The sequence below is a fragment of the Chrysochloris asiatica genome, unplaced genomic scaffold (genome assembly GCF_000296735.1).
Source record: "Chrysochloris asiatica unplaced genomic scaffold, ChrAsi1.0 scaffold00316, whole genome shotgun sequence".
Taxonomy (NCBI): Eukaryota; Metazoa; Chordata; class Mammalia; order Afrosoricida; family Chrysochloridae; genus Chrysochloris; species Chrysochloris asiatica.
Genome location: NW_006408834.1, coordinates 1,567,096 through 1,573,933, shown reverse-complemented (window position 1 = coordinate 1,573,933; position 6,838 = coordinate 1,567,096). Strand labels below are relative to the sequence as shown.

The following is a 6,838-nucleotide window of genomic DNA, read 5'->3' as shown; positions in this document are numbered from 1 at the left end:
GCTGCTCTTCAGAAACCCCATACAGGGTCGCTATGGGTCAGAACCAACTCGTCAGCACTTAACAACAATCTATGCTATATAGGTGAGGGAGAGCATATGGAAACACATACAGATAGGTATCGTGGGCATTCGTATATACATATCTGGATGTGCTATGTATATGGAGGGACTTCAAATGGTTTTTGGAAAAATAGAATGAAAAGATAATGGAATTTCTCCACAAACTTTTTGAAGCCTCTTGTACAAAGGCAAGTCAAAAAGTATTGATACTAGGGTTCCAGTTAATACATGCACAGGTTTATTACAAACAAAATTTGTTTAAACATTGTTTTTGTGTTATTATAGCTATTCTGGAATGCTCACAGTCCATGTAAGAGACTCAGCTTCAATTCAAGACAGTGCACCTTATGCATAGCCACTATTGGTCTGTCAGGGAAAACTAAAGTGTTGCCATAATGCTGCAAATATTTTAGGGGCGCTTTCAGACTAACACGGACTAGGAAGAAAGTTCTAGCAGTCCACTTCTAAGAATCAGCCAGTGAAAAACCTATGAATCTGCATTCAATCACAGAGATGGCATTTCATTCATTTCATTCCATTGTGCATGGGGGCACCATGATTTGGGGTTGACTCTAGAACAGCTAACAACAACAAAGTCTTTGCAGAACTACCATGATGAAATCACCGCCATCCTTAAGAGAACATCCCTTCACATTCGGAGCTTCTGGAGGGCAAGGGTCATGTTGTTCTCCTCCTTGACTTGTCTTTAAAATACCCATTCTTCCTTCAGGACTGAGAAAGTTTTAAAGAAAATTCTGTTTTCCAAAGTAAAGATTAGCCTCTTGACCTCCTTCTCAACAGGGCATAGCTCATCAGAGGTTGAGGACCCCGAAGAGTTTATCTCCAGATGATGCACATACATGATTACTCTGAAACATGCAAATGTGTTGCAAATTAAAACTGTAGTGAGGATATTGGATATTGGAATTACTAGTGGGCTCTGTTCTTTACTTCTTTTTGTTAAAAGTTCAGTCTGTTAAAGGATTTTACAGTTAACAAAATGTATATAATAAAGCATATAGATTCAAGAAATTTAAAGGAAGTTTCCTTAAAATGGAAAAAATGCACAAATGTAATCTTTTTTGCAGGTTAGGTTTTGTTGCTGCTAAAACAGAATATGCTCAAATGAATTTCAAATATGTCTTTATCTATGGCTAGTTTTCCTTCAACATTCCTCAATAAAAGAGGTTTTAACAAAGCTGGCTGCACATGCAATATCCCAGTCTGCCAGGAACATAATGCAATCATAGTGTGCAAATGCAAATTTAAGGGAAATACTAGACTCTGTAAAGAGAGATTTATGAGATTGTCTCATTAATATTTCTTAGAAACCATGTATTGCACAAAAGGAGTGAAATGCAATCCTCAATAGCATTTTGAGCATCCTGCTCATAATGAGATATGTCAATGTTGTAAATCAGAGACTATAGAGTAATGTTTTACATACTAATAGGAAAGCTCAGTCACTTTGATTCTGCATTTGGTTCAATTTGTTGCATGAGTGCTATAGTCACGCCAGCCATCATTTTTCAGGACATAAAGTGGAAACACAAATTGATGTTTCTTTTCCTGGTTTAATGTTTCTATAGTGCCAATTGAGCAAACATCCTCAGGGAAGATGCATATGCTCTAGGAAAAGCAGACATCTTGTATTTTCATCACTAAATACTGTTTGCATAACCTGTTGCTGTGAAGTTGATTCAACTCATAGTAACCCTATGGGACCACAGAGAACTAGCTGCCTCATAAGGTTTCCAAAGCTGTAAGTCAATAGAAAATCAGATAGGCACATCTTTCTTCCATAGAATAGTGGGGAGATTGAACCACCGACCTTTCCATTAGCATTTGAGTGTTTAACCACTGCCACCAAGAATCCCCTCAGTTTGTGAAGCCAAAAGGGAGGGGAAAAACAAAACAAAACAAAACAAAAAAAAACCGTATTTCTATTGAATGTGAAAGTTGAAAGCAAAGAGGAAGGATCAGTAGTTGAAAACTGTGGTCTTGATGATAGAAATAATGGTGGAAATCACATGATAGGATTTTGCAAGAGCAATGACTTATTTAATTCAAACACTTTTTTTTTTTTTAATAACATAAATGGTGACTATACACGTAGAACTCACCAGATGGAACACAGAGGAATAAAACTGACCACATCTGTGGGGAGAAATGGTGGAGAAGCTCAATATCATCAGCCAAAATAAGGCCGGCGGTTGACTGTGGAACAGACTATTAGTTGCTTATATGCAACATCAGGAAGAAGCTGAAGAAAACTAAAAGAAGTCCATAAGAACCAAAATATGACCAAAAAATTGAGTATATTCCACCTCAATTTAGAGAACATCTCATTATCATAATGAAATGTGCAAAACTTGGAATTAGCCATCATATAGGAAGAAAGTAAAAAGGTCATTAAAAAGAAAGAAAAGCCAAATTGGATGTAAGAACAGACTCTGAAACTTGCTCTTCAGTGTTGTTGTTTTTGTTGTTTAGTGGTGGTGGTGGTGGTGGTTGTATGCAGCGGAATCGGTTCCATCTCATAGCGACCCTGTACAGGGTTTCTGAGGCTGTAAATCTTTACAGGAGCGGAACCGCTGATAGTTTCTAACAGCTGACCCTGAAGCAAATGGAAGCAATGAGGAAGTAAAACTGAACAGAACATTTCAAAGGGCAGCACAAGAAAACCAAGTCAAGTATTATAACGAAATGTTCAAAGACCTGAAGTTAGAAAACCAAAAGGGAAGAACATGCTTATAATTTCTGAGAATAAAAGAACTGAAGAAAGAAAGAAAGAAAAAAAAAATCAAACCTTGACTTCCAATATTGGAGGATTCTATGGCACCCTTAGTTATGGTGTTGGAAGAGAATATTGAAGGTGCTATGGAATGCCAAAAGAAGTGCAGCCAGAGTCCTCCTTTGAGGCCAGGATGGCCTAACTTCATCTCTCATACTTCAGACATATTGCCAGGAGGGACCTGTCGCTGGAGAAGGATATCATGTTTGGTAAGGTGGAGGGTCAGGGAAAAAGAGGAAGACCCCCAGCGAGATGGATTGGTCAAGTGACAGCATCAATGGGCTCAAGCATGGCAACAGTAGTGAGGTTGGCCCAGGATGGGGTAGTGTTTCGTTCTTTGTGCATAAGGTCGCAATGAGTCAGCACCGATTCAGTGGCACTTAACAACAACAACAACATGACACCCTGGTGTGGTACTGTAGGATAAGCACTGGATCACAAGGTTTTTTGAACCATAACATCGGCTGTTCAAATCCACCAGCCACTCCTTGGAAATCCTATACAGGGACGCAGCCTAGAGGGAGGTTTTTCAGAAAGCCTCAATGGGGACTCACGGTTGCTGAATGCCTAGTATATTTAAGAAACTTGATCACAGAGCTTCTGAATGGACAGAGAATGTTACCTGGAATCAAGACTCTAGACATTTCCGAAATTCTAACCGGGCTTTTCCTCCATTACAAGATATTTTTGTTCTTCTGATTAATACAAACTGACAAGTTTCAATGCCACGAAAGAGGGACTATCAATGGGGTCCGAAGCATAGAGAACTGCTATTTACAAAGCAGAAGCCCTGCACGCTGTTTGAAATGCTTAGGAAGTTGCTTCAGAGTAGACTTTTTTTCATATCCCACTAAACACTACTTCTTAGTCCTCATTTATTCCCAGGTCACCTTCTCTGTTGTAAGAATTCATCAGAAGATGGAATTTGTAAACATCGGTCATTTGCAACTGATTGACAAAAATCCTAGCAGTAATGTTAACTGTACCAAAGTGTTACAGGGTGATACAGATAAAATCCAAAAGGCAAAACTCGAAATGCTAACCATGAAATGTAAAAAGCGCTCTCGATGGACAGCCTACGGCTATACCAACATGATAATGATTGGGCATCTTTCATCAAGAGGTGCAAATATATCGTAGAAGCCCTTAGCAGAAAAGAGGCGGAGTTTCCGATTGAACTGGTTGACAGACTTCCGAGGGTCATCTACCTGCCACAGCATTTCTATTACATTCATGTGGACAAAAAGTCAGACGATTCCTTTTTACGTGCAGTGATGAGTATTGCATCCTGTTTCAGTATTGCATCCTGTTTCAGTAATGTCTTTGTGGTCAACCAGCTGGTGACTGGTCTATGCTTCATGGAGCCGAGTCCAGGCCGACCTTATCTGAGTGAAGGAACACTACAATACAAGTGCAGACCGGAAGTATTTGATAAATCTTTGGGGTATGAATTTCTCTATTAAAACTAACCTGGAGATTGTCAGGAAGCTCAAGTCGTTAATGAGTGAAAACAACCTCGAAACTGAGAAAATGGTAGCCAATAAAGAGGAAAAGTAGAAAAGGCACTTTGCAGTTATAAATGGGAAGATAACAAACATGAGGGCAAGCAAAGTATATCCTCCTCTCGAAACACCCATCTTTTCTGGCAGTGCCTATTTTGTGGTCAGTAGGAACTACGTGGGTTATGTACTTGTTGTTGTTATGTGCCGTGGACTCGGTTACGACTCCTAGCGACCCAGTACAGGGTTTCCGAGGCTGTAAATATTTACGGAAGCAGAAAGCCTCATCTTTCTCCTGCGGAACAGCTGGTAGTTTCAAACTGCTGACCATGAGATAAGCAGTCCGATTCGTAACCATTGCTCTACCAGAGCTCCTTGGGTTATGTACTAGAAAATGAAAAAATTCAGAAGTTTGTGGAGTGGGCAAAAGACACTTACAGCCATGATGAATATCTCTGGGCCACCATCCAAAGGATTCCAGATGCCCCCGGTGCATTCCCTTCGAACCATAGATACATGTCTGATATGCACACGTTTGCTAGGTTTGTCAAATTGCACTACTCTGAAGGCTATGTTTCCAAGGGCGCCCCCTACTCGCCCTGCAGTGGCATCCACGTGCACGCCTTGTGCGTTTTGTGGGAAAGGGACTTGAACTGGATGTTTTGCAAACACCACTTGTTTACCAACAAGTTTGACACGGACATTAATCTCTTTGCATCCAATGTTTGGATGAGTATCTGAGGCGTACAGCTCTGGAGGCTTTAAAACACTCACTGTGATGGACAATTTTAGAAATAAGAGTATGCAAAATAGACCCCGTCTAACTTCTCTGTGTCAGAACAGTTTTATGGGGGAGCTTTTGAGAACAGGGATTCTGTTAATTTTTTATTTATGTCCAAGCACCTCCATGGATACGCAGAGAAGAGTCTGGTAAAAAGGTTACATAGCATTAAACTTCCACCCAGAGTTAGAGTGAGGGGAAGACTGGAAACCAAGATTTTGTTGGAGGAAATGTTTCGGTTTTGTCTTGTTTCGTAACTCTTTTCTTAGGTTCACTGGTTTGTGAATGGGGGTATAGTGATGAGACCAGATGTGGAAACAAATGTTGGGAGAGGTGGTGTGGGAAAGTGGGGTGCAAAAACTCAGCCTGTTGAAAGACTAGCTCAGGGACTTCAAACAAAATTTTGTAATGAATCAAAAAAGGATAAGCATCAAACTGTGCCAAAATTATTTTTGTATGGTAATTTTCCTGATTTGAATAAATTTATAGCAAAAATCAGTAAAAAAAAAAAAAAAGAAAGAAAGAAATGAAGATGGGAGATATATATAGGGTCACTGTACTAGAAAGAAATGGCCAATGTTCAGTCATTTCAAGAGGTAGCGTATGATCAAGAACTAACGGGATTGAAAGAAGTCCAAACTTCACTGAAGGCATAGGTGAAAAATAAAGCTGCACAAATTGACGCAATACAAATTGAAATTTTTTCAACAAATTGATGAAGCACTAGAGGTACTCACTCATCTATGCCAACAAACTTGGATTATAGCTACCCAGCCAATTGATTGACAGGGATTCATATTTGTGCCCATTCCAAAAGGAGGTGACCCAATGAGATGCAGAAATCATCAAACAATATCATCAATATTACATGCAAGTAAAATTTTGCTGAAGAGAATTCACAAACAGCTGAAACAATACATCAACAGAGAACGGTCAGAGGTTTAAGCCAGATTCAAAAGAGAACATGGAATGAGGGATACTATTGCTGACATCAGATGGATCTTGGCTAGAAGCAGAGAATACCAGAAAAATGCTTACTTGTGCTTTATTGAATATGCAAAGGCTTTCTACTATATGTATTATGACGAGCTATGGAAAGCACTGCAAAAAAATGGCTATTCTAGAACACTTAATTGTGCTCATGAGGAATCTGTACATAGACCAAATGGCCGTCATTAGAACAGAACAGGGGAATACCCGTTTGTTGCAATGTTATTCATAGTTTGACATATCTACTCAGTCAGTCTTTGCATAGTCAATAAAGAAACACACAAACCACCACAGTACAACAAATGACAGACGAGTAGTGGTTGCCCCCTCTGGTGATTGTGGTTATGTGCCATGGAATTGGTCCAACTCATGATAACCCTGTATAGGGTTTCTGAAGCTGTAAATCTTTATGGGAGCACAAAGACTTACCTTTCTGCCGTGGAACAGCTGGTAGTTTCGAACTGCTGGCCTTGAGGTGAACAGCCTCACTATACTACCAGAGCTCCTTGGTTACCCCTATTGTTGTTGTTATGTGCCATGGAGTCGGTTCCGACTCATAGCAACCCTGTACAGGGTTTCCGAGGCTGAACATCTTTACGGGAGCAGAAAGCCTTATCTTTCTCCCGCAGAACAGCTGATAGTTTCAAACTGCTGACCTTGCAGTTCGCAGCCCGATGCATCCATGGATATATATGAAGCCCATACAAATATGTA

The 6,838-nt window shown here is 40.0% G+C and overlaps 1 pseudogene; it reads left to right on the top strand.

Moving 5' to 3' along the window:
• Positions 1 to 3,660: 3,660 nt before the first annotated feature.
• Positions 3,661 to 5,132, top strand: LOC102832216 (annotated as a pseudogene).
• Positions 5,133 to 6,838: the final 1,706 nt, after the last annotated feature.